The 18,671-nt window shown below is 42.9% G+C and overlaps 1 protein-coding gene across 5 annotated transcripts in view; it reads right to left on the bottom strand.

Annotated features, from left to right (window-relative positions):
* Positions 1 to 18,671, bottom strand: part of LOC126298590 (cAMP-regulated phosphoprotein 21) — a 1,220,135-nt gene that overhangs the window by 1,029,275 nt on the left and 172,189 nt on the right. For all 5 annotated transcript variants that reach the window (XM_049989965.1, XM_049989963.1, XM_049989964.1 and 2 more), the window contains exon 2: positions 17,927 to 17,975. The gene's annotated coding sequence lies outside the window, so the exon portion shown is untranslated. The remainder of the gene's footprint in view (positions 1 to 17,926; positions 17,976 to 18,671) is intronic.

An 18,671-nucleotide genomic window follows, 5' to 3' on the forward strand; every position in this document is an offset into this window, starting at 1 on the left:
CTTTCTCTGTAGTTTTGCCAGCACTTCTGGAATTGTTGATGGCCAAGTTCTGTTGCAATTTTTCGATAACGTGAGATATTGAACTTTTCCGGTTCATTTTTATGCAATGTATTTAGAAACTAGTCCGTTAGACAGCACGAAAAAGTGTACATGCTGTTTCAAAGGCCCTGTAGTATTTCCATACGATGAATGACACTACGCTCAGCATGTTGCGCAAACCGTGCATCTCTGTCGGCGTGCGCACTGGAATGGTTAATCAAGCTAACAAGTACAGCGTCTCTGATTGCACTGTGTCCGGTATGTGAGCAGATGAGCAGAGTGTTGCAGACATACCTCCTAGTACTAAATCCAAACGTTCCCTTGTACCGATACACTTCATGTAGCGCAGCGCTGTTGCTGTACGTGGAGAGCCATCGAAAATTCCTTTGCCCGCATCGAACGGAACCGCTAAGCCATTGATCCACAGCCGCCACTTCACAGAGAGCTACTGGGGCCACTCCACTCATGACGTTCTACAGAGACAAAGGCACTCCAACTGTAACGCATGCCGCACACACTGCTCCTGCTCCAGTCCTTTCACGTCGTGTGCTTTGGAATCCCGTACTCATCAACGACGACTGGTAGAACGCCAACTGGGGGAAGAGCAATTCGCTTCCAGAGAAACATGGCAAACAAGCGAGGCAGTACTGACACTCATACTTATCTTAAAAGATGGACTGAAGTAGACTGGCCACCAATTTACACATGTAGGTTCAGAAAAAGCTTTCGACGATGTTTACTCTAACATTCTCTTTGAAATCCCGAAGTTATCAGGAATAAAACGTCAAGTAGCGAAAACTTATCCACATATTTTACAGAAATCAGACTGCAGTTGTTATAGTCCAAGGACATGAAACGGAGGCACTGACTGAGAACAGAATAAGAACGGTTTGTGACCTGTCCCCCATTTTATTCACTACACAGGGTGCACCTAAATTTCACTGGAAACATTTCGAATACTGTTCGGGATACCTTCTGACTACTCTACTGGCCATTAAAATTGCTACACCAAGAAGAAATGAAGATGATAAAAGGGTATTCATTGGACAAATATATTATACTAGAACTGACAATTGATTACATTTTCACGCAATTTGAGTGCATAGATCCTGAGAAATCAGTACCCAGAACAACCACCTCTGGCCGTAATAACGGCCTTGATACGCCTGGGCATTGAGTCAAACAGAGCTTGGATGGCGTGTACAGCTACAGCTGCTCATGCAGCTTCAACACGATACCACAGTTCATCAGCAGTAGTGACTGGCGTATTGTGACGACCCAGTTGCTCGGCCACCATTGACCAGACGTTTTCAATTGGTGAGAGATCTGGAAAATGTGCTGGCCACTGCAGCACGAGAACATTTTCTATATCCAGAAAGGCCCGTACGGGACCTACAACATGCGGTAGAGCATTATCCTGCTGAAATGTAGGGTTTCGCAGGGATCGAATGAAGGGTAGAGCCACGGGTCGTAACACATATGAAATGTAACGTCCACTGTTCAAAGTGCCGTCAATGCGAACAAGAGGTGACCGAGACGTGTAAACAATGGCACCCCATACCATCACGCCGGGTGATACGCCAGTATGGCGATGACGAATACACGCTTCCAAATGTGCGTTCACGGCGATGTCGCCAAACACGGATGCGACCATTATGATGCTGTAAGCAGAACCTGGATTCAACCAAAAAAATGACGTTTTGCCATTCGTGCACCCAGGTTCGTCGTTGAGTACACCATCGCAGGCGCTCCTGTCTGTGATGCAGAGTCACGGTAACCGCAGCCGTGGTCTCCGAGCTGATAGTCCATGCTGCTGCAAATCACAAAAGTCTACAGTCAGTTTTCAAGGGGCAATGGTGTCAAGTTTTGGAGCATCGTTCATCTCTATAACGCTTCCTTAGAAAAGCTGGTTACAGACTGCCCATAGACAAATAAGCAGTCAGTCAGTACCTTCCTCCATCCAGGAATCTAATAAAAATAAAACAATGAAAAGTATCTCTAGCCAAGCACCACTGACTGATTCGCAGAGTATGGATGTCGACGCAGAGACAAGGTGGAAGGGATGTAGAAAATGCCAACGAGGAGCAGCATAAAGTATTGATGCCGCTTATATCCGTTACATACGAAGATAAGTGTAGAAACATCACATATCGATGGATGCAAGTTCTTCAACACAATATTTCGTTTACGGGTCGTAAAACAAAAAGTTACAAGTAGTTTAACAAGAATATAACGATAACAGTCAATAATTATCTAAATTTCATTAATTGGTAGATTTACTGAAGTTATGTTAGTCGAAAACGGTCTATACGAAAAAAAAAGAAAAAAGAAAACGCAGTGAGCAGTGTCCCATAAGTGATACGACCTTGCACTACTCTGGTTATCAACGTTGCATTTTTTTATATATGTTAATCAACGCCAAAGTTGAAAGTTGTGAATCGCCACATGAAATCCTGCGAATAATCAAATGTCTAGAACGAAAGTTTATAACTTTTGTAGCGCTGTCATAATCAGATACATGCTTGGAATCTATTCTAGAGAGATCTACATGCACATCCGATTTGTATCAGTGGCCAGCGAGGCGAAGATTTATTTAATATTTGTCTTGTGTTTCCAACATAGAGCGCACTTTGATATCCGTGAGAACATAAAGTCGGTCAAATACACAGCACCCGCGTACCGCCGGCCGCGGTGGTCTCGCGGTTAAGGCGCTCAGTCCGGAACCGCGTGACTGCTACGGTCGCAGGTTCGATCCTGCCTCGGGCATGGATGTGTGTGATGTCCTTAGGTTAGTTAAGTTTAAGTAGTTCTAAGTTCTAGGGGACTGATGATCACAGATGTTAAGTCCCATAGTGCTAACAGCCATTTGAACCATTTTTGAACTAGCGTACCATGTAATTAATTCGCAGCGCTTGTTACATGCTGTTAACGCCGGCCTGCTGTTGTGAAACAATACTGCAATGTTTCTGGGAGCTTTAGACATTTTAATTCATACGACGGGCGTTCTATAAGAATGCAACACAGTTTTTTTTTTTTTTTTTTTTTTTCTGAAAGCGGGTTGGTTCTATTCAGGATTCCAATACACCGTACTATTCCTCACTCTTTTGGCTGCAAAACCATAGTTTTCAACATAAAATGAAATGAAATGAAATGTCATCTAGCTAGGGCCTTTTGTCGCCAGATGCATGTCATTTTAGTTGACGCGACTCCAGTGACTTGCATGCCGATGAGGATGAAATGATGACGGCAACACAACACCCAGTCCCCGTACGGAGAAAATTTTTGACCCAGCCAGCACTCAACTCGGGCCGCTCGCATGGCATTCTGCCGCGCTGACCACTCAGCTGTGGAGGCGGACATTTTGCAACATAATCTCCGTTTAATGCGAAGCCCTGACGCCACCTTCCTGGGAGGGCCTGTAGGTCCGTATGGTACTACTCAACTGGTTGAGGTCGGAGCCAGCCTCTTGCTGCGTCAGTAACAGCCTCATAATCCACGTACTGCTTCCCGCGGAGTGCATCTTTCATTGGGACAAACAGAGGGAAGTCGGAAGGCGCGAGATCCGGACTGTAGGCTGGATGAGGAAGAACAGTCCACTGAAGTTTTGTGAGCTCCTTTCGGGATCACAGATTTGTCTAAGATCTTGCATTGGCATGAAGAAGGAGAAGTTCGTATGTATTTTTGTGCCAAAATTCGTTTCTTCAGTTTCGTGAGCGCCGGCCAGCATTCGGGAGATCGGATAGGTTTTCTTAACTTCGTTGCGATGACGACAGACCTGTCGTCCAACGACTCACCGTGATTTTGTTGACTGTCAGGCCTCAGTAGACGTTCTACACGCACCTATGAATACCTATGAAGCTCTGGTCTGCCGCCAAAGGAAATTCGATGACAGCTCTCTGAAGGATATGTATAGCGTCGCCACCTATCGGAACTTCATGAAACTATAGAGGCTGAATCAGGAATATTTGACGATGTACCACAACAAATTCCGTATTTTTTTCAACCGGAATTGGACGATAAAAAAGTGTTGCATTACTTATTGAACACCCCTTGTATATTAATAGCTACATGCCCAATTTGTCTTGTAGGTTTCTGTGCTAGTGACTGTCTTACAGTTGTGGCCGAGCGGTTCTAGGCGCTTCAGTCCGGAACCGCGCTGCTGCTACGGTAGCAGTTTCGAATCCTGCCTCGTGCATGGATGTGTGTGATGTCCTTAGGTTAGTTAGGTTTAATTAGTTCTAAGTTCTAGGGGACTTATGACCTTAGAAGTTAAGTCCCATAGTGCTCAGAGCCAATTGAACCATTTTTTGCCTTACATTTTGCTTTGATATTTCGAAATCACAAATTTTGTGTGTTGTGTGGTATGGACAACGACTCTACGTAAGAAAAACGAAAGGAAGGGAGATTAGTGTTTAACGTAACGTCATCGCCGAGCTCATTGGAGACGACGCACAAGCGCGGATTAAGGAAGGATGGGAAGAAGAAAGGCCATGCCCCTTCGGAAGAACGATGCCGGAATTTTCGTTAATCGATTTAGGGAAATCAAAGAAAACCTAAATCAGGATGGTCGGACCATGATTTGGACCGTCTTCCTCCCAAATGAGAGTCCAGTGTACTAATGCTTGCGCACTCCCTCTCAATTTTACGTAAGAGGGCCGTCCGCAGTGGCCGAGCGGTTCTAGGCGCTTCAGTCTGGCACCGCGCGACCGCTACGGTCGCAGGTTCGAATCCTGCGTCGGGCATGGATGTGTCTGATGTCCTTACGTTAGTTAGGTTTAAGTAGTTCTAAGTTCTAGGGGTCTGATGACCTCAGATGTTAAACCCTATAGTGCTCAGAGCCATTTGAACCATTTTTGAAATAGCCGTTTCCATTTAAAAACATATGTGTTTTGGATTATCTTTTCCTCGGTTACCGGCTGTCTCGAGTCGGCACTAACCTAGACAACCTGTAGATTGTTGTATTTTCCTTTTTATCTTATTGTTGTCTTTTGTACCAAGCACCGACGGACAATTCAGTAAATGTTACACATGTACCATATGTACTACTGCCTGTCACGTAACGCTGATCAAAAGTAAAAGGAAAAAGTAAACATTAAATGCCTCTTTTTAAGAAAGCTGTTTTTCCAGCACTCCGAATGTGCACAACCAGCTTTGCCTTCCTACTGTCCAACACTAGGGTACTGTAAGCGGGAAACCATCGATACCCTGCTCTTCACCGAAAGATGTGATCAGAAACTTTGAAAGAAAAGTCCGTTTAGAATCGCTTGCAACAAGTGGCACTCCCAAAATATCTGCTGAAGTTTTGCGCAAAGTTGAACACGAGGCCAACAAACAAGAGCCAGATTCTGCAGATCGGGAATACAGCGTAAATAAAAATCCGTAGTTATCGGGATTTTGACGTCACCACTTAAATCATTCTCTACAAGTATCTTTACGAAACTCTGCAGAGTTATTCACCTACCTCTACTGCTGTGGTTTTACAGCCGGCCGGAGTGGCATAGTATTCTCTCACTCACCATGAATTAGTCCTACAGAAAAAATTTATAGGAAATTATATTTAGTTAAATTTTATACTGGAATACGTTTTCGCTAGAAGCCTGAGTTATTCAAGAAAGGTGTACGAAAGTGACCTTCAAACGCAGCACCACTCCAGTCTGGACCAACAGTGCCTTGATGAACTTGTGAATAGCACGCCACGACGAATACAGGCATGCATCAATGCAAGATGACGTGCTACTAGGTATTAGAGGTACCGGTAAGTACAGCAATCTGGATCACCATCTCTGAAGATCTCGCTGTATGGTGGTGCAACATGCAATGTGTGGTTTTCATGAGCAATACAAATTGCGGAAATGATGTTTATGTTGATCTCTATTCCAATTTTCGTTACAGGTTCCGGAACTCTCGGAATCGAGGTGATGCAAAACTTTTTTGATTTGTGTATATGGGAGATATTTCAGCCTGAGATCTGAAACAGCTGTGGCAAACTTAAAAGATTACTAATTTATGCTAAGGACTTTGTCAGAAAAAGAAGTTTGTGGTTGCATGACACCAGTTTATAGAAATACCAGCACTAAAAACACATTTTCATTATGCAGGTTTATCTAGATCGTAAACGGTTGTATGTTTACTTTAGAATTGCCTCCGATTACTTTAATGTAGATAGTTGTTAAGCACATAGGAAATAGAATATTAATTACCGTGAATCGATAGCCTTACTAGCCGTTACCTTATGTTACCTTAAATTTCAGTCCATCACTTTCTTCGAAAACTAAATTGATACTATGGAATCAACGTTAATAAAAGAAACGCACTGTCCTACATGTTCACGTCTTTTAATATAGCTTTTTCCCTTTCAGATTAAACCGTGCATGCATTAAACATTGTTTACCTGGCCTGTGCTTACTCTTTCTTCAAAGTGCCGTTAATACTAGATGCTTTGTGAATAAAGCGTTCGCGCTGCAGACAATATGACGTAATGAACACCTAGCATACAGCTGAATGTACTGTTCTGCGCACCATACAACGCACTTTGTTGAACTACGGGCTCCGCAGCAGACGATCCCTACGTGTTCACACGTTGGCGAAAGGACATCATCAGTTAATTCTGATAATTTCCGGGTATGCAGCCGGATCCCGTCGACATTCTACCACGATATTTCGGCCCAGAGACGTCCGGCCATCATCAGGTGAGTACACAACTACTGAAGAACCCAGGTGCAGTCGCGGTATTTATACCGATTCTCGCGCACGTGTTAACATGCGCGGCATAGCCGAGTTGTACGTGCTGCCCTCGGTGGTGAAAGTAAAAGATCATCTAGTCATTGAGTATCGAATGACGCTGTCTATTCCGCTGTGAATGTATAATTTTAATAACAGGGTTCCAAGTTTTATCCAGTTGAAAGCCGTTGTCACGATTTATAAGATTATCGGCAAGACGTATTTCCACTGATTCCTTGATTACGGAATCCCAAAATCCGGAAACCGGAGCTAAAATTTTTGTTCCATTGTATTCCATTGAATGTCCCAATGAAATACAGTGCTCTGCTACTGCCGATTTTGACGGTTGCCGCAGACGGGTGTATCTTTCATGTTCTGTACATCGTTCATGGACAGTTCTTGTCGTCTGGCCAATATATGCAGAGCCACATTCACAGGGAATTTTGTAGACGTCTGCTTTCTTCAGTTGTAAATCGTCTTTAACGGATCCAACCAGGGCCCGGTTCTTTGCTGGTGGACGGAAGATAACCTTGATTTTATTCTTCTTCAGTAATCGGCCTATTTTCGACGACACATTCCCGGCGTATGGAAGAAACGCAGTTGATTTAAAGTCGTCATCAGCGTCCTCAGTGCGCTGCTTCTTGTTATGACAGTTGCGCATGGCCTTTCTTATTTGGCGTGAAGTGTAGCCATTCTCTTTAAAAACCTTCTCCAAGTGTTCTAATTCTGCGTGGAGGTTTTCATCGTCCGATATTACATGCGCTCGATGTATTAAGGTACTGAGAATACCGGCTGTTTGTGCTGGGTGGTGGCAGCTTGACGCCTGGAGATACAGATCTGTGTGAGTCGGTTTCCTGTACACAGAATGTCCTAATGACCCATCATTTTTACGGCATACTAGCACGTCTAGAAATGGTAAAGTGCCATCTTTTTCAATCTCCATCGTGAATTTGATGTTCTCATGTAAAGAGCTTAAATGATGAAGGAATTTCTCCAGTTCCTGTCTGCCATGAGACCATACAACAAAAGTATCATCTACGTACCGCCAGAAGACCGTAGGCTTCAAGACAGCAGACTCAAGTGCTTTCTCCTCAAAGTCCTCCATAAAGAGATTAGCTACCACAGGGGACAAAGGGCTCCCCATGGCGACGCCGTCTGTTTGTTCAAAGAATTCGTCATTGAATAGAAAGTACGTTGAGGAGAGTATATGTTCAAACAAGGCCGTCATTTCTGCACTGAATAAGTTACCAATAAGATGTAACGATTCCATTAAAGGCACTTTGGTAAATAGTGAGACCACATCAAAGCTGGCTAATAAATCCGAGCTGCTAAGCTTAACTTATAAGCTTATAAATCGTGACAACGGCTTTCAACTGGATAAAACTTGGAACCCTGTTATTAAAATTATACATTCACAGCGGAATAGACAGCGTCATTCGATACTCAATGACTAGATGATCTTTTACTTTCACCACCGAGGGCAGCACGTACAACTCGGCTATGCCGCGCATGTCAACACGTGCGCGAGAATCGGTATAAATACCGCGACTGCACCTGGGCTCTTCAGTAGTTGTGTACTCACCTGATGATGGCCGGACGTCTCTGGGCCGAAATATCGTGGCAGAATGTCGACGGGATCCGGCTGCATACCCGGAAATTATTAGAAGAACAAATACGCCGGGAAAATTTCAGAAGTCACATCATCAGTTAAGATCGGAATGGGCTCGGCATCGTCGAGATTGGATCGTGTATCAACAGAAAAGTGTCGGATGAGTCACGTTTTTGCTAGACCGTGTCGATTGTCGTCTCCGCAAACTCCGTCATCTAGGCGAACGGCTGCCCGAAATTTGCACCGGGCCTCGGACGCAGGCTGGTGGGAGCAGTATTATGCTATGACATACAGTCTCCTGTGATTGCATGGGACCTCTGGTAATAATCGAAGACACCAGGTCAGCTGCTGACCAGCTGCACCCTTCATGCTTGATGTCTTCCCTGACGACGATGTCATCTGTCGGTCGTATAATTGTCCGTGTTTCGAAGCCAACACGGTAGTGAAATCACGTTAACGTCTTCGCCACCAAATTCGCCTGATGTAGGAGGTTCGAGTCCTCCGTCGAGCATGGGTGTGTGTGTCGTCCTTAGCGTAAGTTAGTTTAAGTTAGATTAAATAGTGTGTAAGCTTAGGGACCGATGACCTCAGCAGTTTGGTCCCATAAGACCTTACCACAAATTTCCAAAATGTTTTTTCGCCTGATGTGAATCAGAAGGTTCCCATCTGGGTCACTGTCGAGCGCCATTAGCGGGTACACAAATCAGCGGCCAGTTATTTACGGGAATTATATGATTTGCACGTAGACACCTGGTGCCGCATATCTCAACAAATCTACCGACGAACGGTAGACTCTAGGATACGCAGAATCGGTGATATACTGCGTTACAGATATAGGCCAACAAGCAACTAAGCAGGTGGTCGTAATGTTTTGGCTCATCAGTGCATATCTGACAGTATATTACGATTTCTGAAGACGTTTGCGTCATTTCTCCGTTTCAGGGTTACTTTGACCACTGGTCATTGGTTCAAATGGCTCTGAGCACTATGGGACGTAACATTTGAGGTCATCAGTCCCCTAGAACTTAGAACTACTTAAACCTAACTAACCTAAGGACTTCACACACATCCATTCCCGAGGCAGGATTCGACCCTGCTACCGTAGCGGTCACGCGGTTCCAGACTGAAGTGCCTAGAACCACACGGCCACGACAGCCGGCCCACTGGTCATTGTTACTCCAGGATTACTTATATGAGAGTTTGGAATACAAACATTAACCTTCGGTATACAGACGAAGGCTCATTTGTAACTGCTAATGTCTATATAACTAAGAAAAACAAATGTCAATCAGATATTGCTAAAACTGCAAGTCGCAGTGGTTTAGACAGTGAGTCAGATATAACACATAATGTCAAATATCTCAGAAAAAAAGGGATGAAGTTTGTTTGGCGACAAGTTGACTAGATAAATGAAGAACGGATAACGTTAGTTCTAACTGCACAGGATGTTTTGAAACTAGGATTTTGGTTCAAGAGTATTTAACTGAAGATATTATGCTCAACTAAATTTGGAGCTATATGTTGTTACCGCATCCTAATACGCTTCATTATACTTATAATATTGATGATGGATCACACTGATTTATGTACCATACTAAGTATTTCTTTTAGGAGGCATAATAAAGCACTCAAAGTGTGGCAGGTTTACGGTACTTCATAGACCACAGCACGATAGAATGCTGGCCGTGCGGATACCCTAGTTCCGTGTAAAAAAAAAAAAAATGGTTCAAATGGCTCTGAGCAGTATGGGACTTAACTTCTGTGGTCATCAGTCCCCTAGAACTTAGAACTACTTAAACCTAACTAATCTAAGGACATCACACACACGACCTGCAACCGTAGCGGTCGCGCGGTTCCAGACTGTAGCGCCTAGAACCACTCGTCCCCCGCGGCCGGCTCCATGAGATGCGGCGTACGTAATATGCCGGTTCAGTGTAGCTATGTGCAGCAACTCTGAGTCGATATCGATACCTGCTGTAGACCGCGATAGTAAATGCACCACCGAATAAATGACGATCTGTTTCTACATCCTCGAGCGCAGTGCGGCAAATACTATCTTCATTATTTAAAATCTATTTGGTCTAAATTGGAAATAGATGTTGTTGTGTCTCCGCCAGCTGCGGTACACAGCAGGCAGTCTCAACGTAGCGACGCAAATACACCGTCCAGGCATTACAATTTGATCACTGCCTATGTTCGCCGCTGACGCGCCGTAACCTGTCATTAACGGCAGGTTTCAGCGCTAGCAGTGGAGGATACATAAAGCGTGCCGGGGGGACGCAGAAAACAATGCATTCGTTCCATTGCAGAAACGGAGCGATTTACCTGAGGTACAAAAGGGCATTATCATTGGTTTTCAGGCCAAGGGTGGGAGTGTTTCCGAAACGGCTAAGTTTTTAAGCTGTTCGCGTGTCGCTGTGGTTAAAGTATACATTGCGTGGCAAAATGGCCCTATTCAAAACCGGCGCCGAGGTAACTGTGGAGCACCACATTCCATACATGACTGGGGTGAACGATGGCTTTGGAGGTGTATACGAGTGAATAGACGTGCAACTGTTGAGCAACTAACCACCAAGGCGAACCAAGGGTCTACCAACAGTGTCTCCTCAACGACCCTTCAACGAACGTTGCTGCATATGAGCTTCCACAGCAGGGGCATGGTTTATGCATCCGTGCTGACTGCTGTTCATCGGCGACGAAGGCTGGAGTTCGCACGCCGATACCGCAACTGGACGTCCACTGGATGGTGACAGATGGCCTTTTCAGATGAATCACGTTTCATGCTCCATCGGACAGATGGCCGTTGGCGTATACAGCTGAAACGTCTGAAAACAAACACCGTGGAACCAGGAGAGAACGTTATAGTCTGGTGAATGGTTTCGTGGCATTCCCTGGGTAATCGCGTCATTCCGGAAAGCACACATGATCGACACAAATATGTGTCTATCCCTGTGGAACTTGTCCACCCCTGCATGCAGCTTGTTTTTTCTCGGGAAGATGGCATCTACCAGCAGGACAATGCAAAGTGTCACACTGCTCACAGTGTTACGTGCGTGGTTCAAAGAGCTCCAGGATGAGTTTGTCGTATTCCGATGGCCCCCAAACTCCCCTGATTTAAACCCAGCGGAGAATCTGTGTGGCCACCTCAATCGGGCTATTCGCGCCACGGACACTCAACTGAGAAACTTAGCGCAGCTGGCGACGCACTGGAGCTACCATGACTCCAAATCCCTGTCGGTACCTTCGAGAACCTCACTGACTGTCTTCCTGCACGCCTCGCGGCTGTCTGCGCTGCAAAAGGTGGCCATTCAGGCTTTTTCGAGGTGGTCACATTAATCTGACTGGACACTGTAGTATGGCCAGCCGCCTCCTAGAAGATGGCGCGCCCATACCAGAAACTGTTTTGTGCTCCCACACAAGACATTCAAATAGGCCATTCGTCTGCCAATAGTTAAATCTGCAACCATAGACAGCGCTGAAACCCGGAACTATTTGATGGAACCGCCAAATAGTATACCGGGTGACATTCGTACGTTGAGCGCATGATTTAAGCAACCGCATGCTGTCACTCGACCAGTCATCACGCAGTCATCATCTAGTTCTCAGCAGTTATCGCCCAGTTCCTGCACTTCTTCAGTTCTATAGCTGCCTAAAAGCTATCTACTGTGCCGACCAGTTATAGTCGTTGCACAGTTTACGCCGAATTTCTAACATTTTGAATAATGTTTGTTGATTAAGAGATTGAACTTAAACTTTCTCCATACTGAACTTCAATCAGGTTAGCTAGTGACCATCTGTTTTGTTAGGTTAGATTGGAGCAGAGCTTTACACCAGTGCCACTCCTTCTCTGGAAACCTAAGATGAGTAAATTTTGATGCACCTTATTTCAATAAAAGATTGTCGCTTCTCATGTGTTGCCTAGAGATTTTGTTTTAGAGATATTGCCTTGTGAAGGGCTTGCAGTTAGTGTGCAAACAGGCCACTTCTATTAATCATACAATGAAGGCTTTCACGACCGGATTTTTCAGCTGCCAAGAATTCTTCCGTGTTGTATGGCCGTGGTCCATGGAACTCTTCTATCCCTGATGTTTCGTCCAAAGCTAGGTTGGACATCTTCGGAGGTGGTCCTGGTTGCCGACTCGGCAAGACTCAGCACAACCAGGAGCACCTACGAAGATGTCCAACGTAGCTTTGGACGAAACATCAGGGATAGAAGAGTTTCATGGACCACAGCCATACAACACTGAAGAATTCTAGACAATACTTCCATAAAGCTACGGAGTCTGTGGCAAGGGGTTCGCTTCTTTCTACCTTTATGTCGGGCCACCTTTTGTGTACACAACCTATAAGACTCTGCTTTCAACTTTAATTCAGTAGCATCTTATCTCACACAGCAATGTGTAGATTAATGTGAATCGGACGTAAAGTAGACTCTAAGAAAAGGTTACTTAAATTCGAAACATCATAAGAACTGTGACTAATAATAGAAAGTTAGGTAGCCGCCTGAGAAGTGTCGATGTACGACTATAAGATGTGAAATGATCTGCATTTTTACTAGAATAGTTTCCTCAAAATAGTTTGAGAAAAATTTAATTCTCGAATGCGTGTCACGAAAATAGGCGCAGTGCTCTACCGTGTCTGCGCCGCGGCGCAGTACGAACCGCGGTCTGCAGCGCCGTAGGAAACGCACCGTCGCGTCCCGGGACATCGTGTGCGCACACGCATTAAACGCCACGTCCTACATAAGTGAGCTGCGAATTAAAACGCTACATCCTACATAAGTGAGCTGCGAATTTAAACGCTGTGGCTGTCACGGCACGTTTCCGCCACGTCAGCGTGGGGAACGTATACTGGCACTTTGCAAAGGAAAGGTTCCGTTGTGTGGGCGAAGGAAAGAAAAATCTTTCCAATTGAGCGGCTGAACCTATTTCTGGGATCTTCCAGCCAACCATGCAATATGACTTTCCACAGTCATTCACACAATACAGATGCAACTCCTAGGAAGACAACTACAAACCACCTCCCAATATTTGATTTCCGCCGTTTCCACAACGCTCACTTCAGACTTCAGTCGCATTGTACTAAAGAAATAGAAGTATATGATTCAAATCCCCATCTAGCTTTTCAGATTTTGCTTTCACTTGATTTTTCTAAAAATCTTAAAGTATGTGCTGTGATGGTTGAAAAGAACACAAACGATTTTCTTTCGCAGCCTTCCCCTATGCGAGCATGTGCTCTGTCTGTGATGACAACGTAGCCTATGGGGCGTTAAACAGTAATCTTCCTTGTTTCTTTGGAAAACCTTGAAAAGCACAGCCGAGCTGATCGACCACATCGAAGGAAATTATCATTATCACAAGTTTCCTCTTCTATCACTCTGCAAAAAGCACAGGAGCTTAATTCGCGCCACCTGTGGGGAGTTTGATGATCAAGACCTGTACATTGTCATTATTCTTCCCTTTCTACCTAATGCCTAAGCTTTCTTCTAACGTAATGATTTGAAACCAGGGTTAAGTAACCTTCGCTTTGGCGTCAGACACTTTTCTGGTATGATATAGAAATCTGAATAACCCATTTTATGTTTTCGGTGTTCTCTTCTTTTCCAATTATGTATAAACAAATACCCCAGATTGTCACAGAGATTATCATAGTTCTAAATGTCGCCACAATAGTGGCTCAAGTATTAACGACAGTATGCAACACGTCCGACGTGTGTAGTAGATCTAGCATATAAATATTTTATGATGCGTAATAGAAATTTTGAACTCCGCCACTGCTGATCCCAATCCAGGGACCTCAACTCACAAGTGATGACAAAGGAGGAGGTGGAGCAGTAACACCTCGTATAAAATCCTGGGTCCATCTGGCTCCGGATGGTAGCACCCTGGGAGGGCCCCTGCCTAGGGTTACAGGTGAAGCCCCAAAATCCAGACACGTCTGTTTGATAGACAATGGTACTCTGGTCAGACTCTATTGGCTCTGTGAGCTCATCTGTGATTGGATCTTCTGGAACTCAAAACTCCAGTCGAAATTATGTGAAATCCTTCGTAATTTCACCACCAAAACCTCAACACGAACCAATAATCATGACAGAACAATGGGAAAGAATCCACTACCCTGGGCCCCATTCAGTAAGACTGGATAATAGAACTGATCATCGGATTCCAGGCATATCGGATTCCAGGCATGTCATGAAGAGAAGAATCGGAGCTTCTCAAAAACCCTCAAGGTAAAGAGAATATTTTACATGGGAACACTCAACACAGACACACTACTGAAGATAGGTAAATTGAAACAGTTAACGAACACCATGGATAAATTCCATATCTAAATTATGGTAGTACGGGAAACGCGATTCGCAGATGAGGACCACTTTGATTCGGAAAATTACAGAATATATCAGAGAAAACCAGTCATAACCATTCCAGGAAGTAATCTCAAACTCTTCGGAACAGGATTTGTAGTACAAAAATCGATACTGGACTCTGCAATAGATTCCACCCCAAAAATCAGAAAAATTTCAACACTCACGATACGACCTGGAAACAACGCCTATACACTAATTAGTGCACATGCCCCCATAAATAATTATAACTAGGAGAGACCAGAGATGATAGAGGAACTCTGGGAAGATCTGGAAGAAACTACCAGCAAAATCCCCAAGAATCACGTCAAAGTGGTACTAGTTAGGCAAGGAAAGAAAATTCCGACACACGACAGGGAGACACACGGCCCACAAGAGAACAAACAAAAATGGAGAGAACTTAATAAATTTCAGCGGGAATTTTGAGCTGAAAATCAAGTCAACGCAATTCCAGAAACCACACAGAAATCAAGTAACTTGAAAATCCCGTAACAACGCTCTAGGGGGATTTCAGATAGATCACGTAGCAATATTCATGAAAAACGCTAGAGAAATAATGAACGTAAGAACTAGGAAAGGAGTTTTTGAGTCTGATCATCACCTTCTCTAAATCAAAGCAAAATTTGTACCCAACAGACAAATCAAGAGAACCAACAGAACTTTTCAGAACAGATCCAGAGTACCTGCAACTAAACAAGAAAGAAATACTAAAAGAAGTTACTAAATTCAACAACAGAAACTGGACAGAACTGCCAGAAAACATTAGAAAACTGATAAAATTGGGCAACCACCGAGGAAAAGGAAACATCGATGGTGGAACATGACATCTGACAGAGCCATAGAAGACAGAATACAAGCCTGGAAAAAATTTAACAGCCATAGAACACAAGAAAAATCGGAAGAATTAAACAGGATACAGAAAAACACATCAAAAATAATCCGCACAGAAAAAAGAGGTTATGAAAACAACAGGTTGAAGAAGATAGAAGAGGACTTCACCAGAAACAACATACGGAATTTTTACAGAATATTCCAAGAAAATATGGCAGCATATCAACCTCCAAGATTATGCTTCAAAAGACAAGATGGAACATTGGAGACAAATCCGAAGAAAAACTGCGAAATATTAGCTCGATACTTTGACACATTACTAAACTGCGATGAACCAAAACAGAGATAACAGGTTATAAAACCAAAACTTAACCAGGACTCCGAACCTCTAACACAAGAAGAAATAGTGAAAATAATAAAATCATTGAAAAATAACAGAGCACCAGGAGAAGACGGACTGATTACACCAAAAATACACAGAATAATAAAAAACATATGGGAAACAGAAAAGGTGCCAGAAGAATGGAAGTCAGTCCTAATACACCCCTTGCACAAGAAAGGAGACAAAACAGACCCTAATAACTATGGAGGAATTTCGTTATTGCCTGTGACATACAAAATTATATCCAAAGCTCTGTTAAATCGCCTAGAACCTCAGATGTATCCACATATCGGAGAGTACCAAGTAGGGTTCAGGAAGGGAAGATCGTGCAGTGAACAGATCTGATACCTGAGAACAATATTAAGAACGAGAAAGTCCAGAAACATCCACAATAACATTTGTTGATTTCAAGAAGGCATACTATTGCACAGACAGAGAAACACTTTTCAGTACTCTGGAAGAAATGAAGATAGACAGCAAAACCAAAAACCTAATCCAGGAAACATCAGCAAATACGAAATCCAAAGTGAATTTCATGCGAGAGATCTTGGAACCGTTCGAAATTAAGACCGGAGTGAGACCGGAAGATGGCCTGTCACCCATTTTATTTAACACAGTTTTATAGAAAATAATCAAGACATAGGACAGAGAAGTCAATAGGATAAAGATGGGGAGACACAAAAATAGAACCACCAACATAAAGTGTCTGGACTTTGCCGATGATACAGCCATCATAACAAATGACAGAAAAGAAGCCAAAGAAGCCCTACAGACACTACATGAAATCGCAGCCAGAATAGGACTACAAATTTCGTGTGAAAAACCAAGTACATGGACACAAAATCCACAGACAGAAACTCATTGGAAACGAAGTATGGAACAATAGCACAAGTAGAAAGTTTCAAATACCTGGGAGAAATTATACAGAAAACAGGACTAAATTTGGCAATGAAGAAAGAGTTGCAAAGCTACAAAAAGCTAACAGACTTACATGGAGCCATTACAACAAAAGAAGTGTTTCCGTTAATGCCAAATTAAGACATTACAAAACAGTAGTGTTACCAGAAGGCTTGTATACCTCAGAAACGACAGTAATCAGAGGAAGAACGAAACTCAAGGAAATGGAAAAGCAAGAGAGGAAAATTCTGAGAAAGATGTATAGGCCAGTTCTGAAACAGGGGATCTGGATAAAAAGACCGAAAAAAGAACTGTACAAACAGACAGAGACAATTACAGACAACATCGTAAAAAGAAGGGCTAAATTCTATGGGCACATTTATAGAATGAACGAAAATAGGCTGATCAAGAAAATTTTTAACATTGTGATGAGTAATACGATGAAAACTAACTGAGAAAGGAAACCATTGAAGACCTCAAGAAAATAAATACCTCCACAGAAGAAATAACAGAGAAAAAAATCAGGAAACAGAAATTCTAGGAAACACCAAAAGAGAAGAAACCAGGAAAGAAGTGGTCAGAAGGGAGGAAGAATAAACACAGTGAATATACGAGAGGTTTTTGGGAAGAGAAAAGAAAGAGAGAAAAAAAAGTGCCATGAAAATTGATTGTGTTGCAACGCTATCCTAATTGTGGTATTACCAATGATGATAATAATAATAATAATAATAATAACAATAGTAATACAAATTTTGAAAAGCGGTCTGCGAAAATTTCTTTTTGTTTTCCCACTCTCCCCTTGCCTTCGACACTAACAGAGTTCACTGGCGTCTAAAGTCATTTTCAGTAGTTACACTGAAACACACAACACTGATGATAATTTAGAAGTATTGGAAGATAAATGAGAGATTTCGCATTCCGTATTATTACTTTTTTATTTAGATTTCCAGAGCCATAATTCTGAAACTGTAAGTAAATCTTACTTCAATGGACGGCAACGTAAATATGTGTTGTTGACCTACTAGTTTCTCTTACTACAACGGAACCCCCTGCTATACGGAGTACGAAAGTGACTGATACTTGCCCTGTTGGCATCAAATCAAAGACGATTAGCTGCTTCCGCTCACAGCCACCTGAAACAGAAATATTATACTCATGAGCTAAGCAGATATTATGGCGCTTTATTCTATGGATATTTGTACAAGAAAAATGAGTACGCTTATGCTACGCAACATTTGTAAGAAAAGTTAGCAATTTTGTATGATTATAATAGTATTAATTGATGCATAATATCTACAATTTTAGCAGCTGCCAGTCGTAGGTGAACTAAATAACATAATTGTAAATGAAAACCGGTTAATTAATATTTTTAAAAACTTGTAGAGCGTTACTTGTTAATTTACGGAAGTCACGTCTTCAAACAAAAACCTACGTGCTAGTAGCATTGTTAAGATATCGCTTCTGTTCGAAGGATCACTTATTAAATGATAGCAGTGCTTTAACCAATGGCTTTCTGTGCACAAATGTCCTAAGTCTCCTCTCAAATGATTTCACTAACGTTTTCACAAAATTGGTTTCAGAATATAATTGCAGTTTGTTTCTTTCAGTTCGTGGACCTTCCAGCACCGTCTTCTTCAGTTGGTTCTACTACGCAAACGTGTATGTTGTAAACAGTACTATATTTAAAATGTTGTCCAACGAGTATCAACATCTGTGATCATTTCAGTAATTAACTAATGAATTAATAAAATATAGGAACAGCTTGTCTCTGCACTTTATGTAGTTTTGCTTTGCGGAAAGATAAAGTTGTTCAGAAGACTATATCATCC

This window comes from Schistocerca gregaria, chromosome X (genome assembly GCF_023897955.1).
Source record: "Schistocerca gregaria isolate iqSchGreg1 chromosome X, iqSchGreg1.2, whole genome shotgun sequence".
Taxonomy (NCBI): Eukaryota; Metazoa; Arthropoda; class Insecta; order Orthoptera; family Acrididae; genus Schistocerca; species Schistocerca gregaria.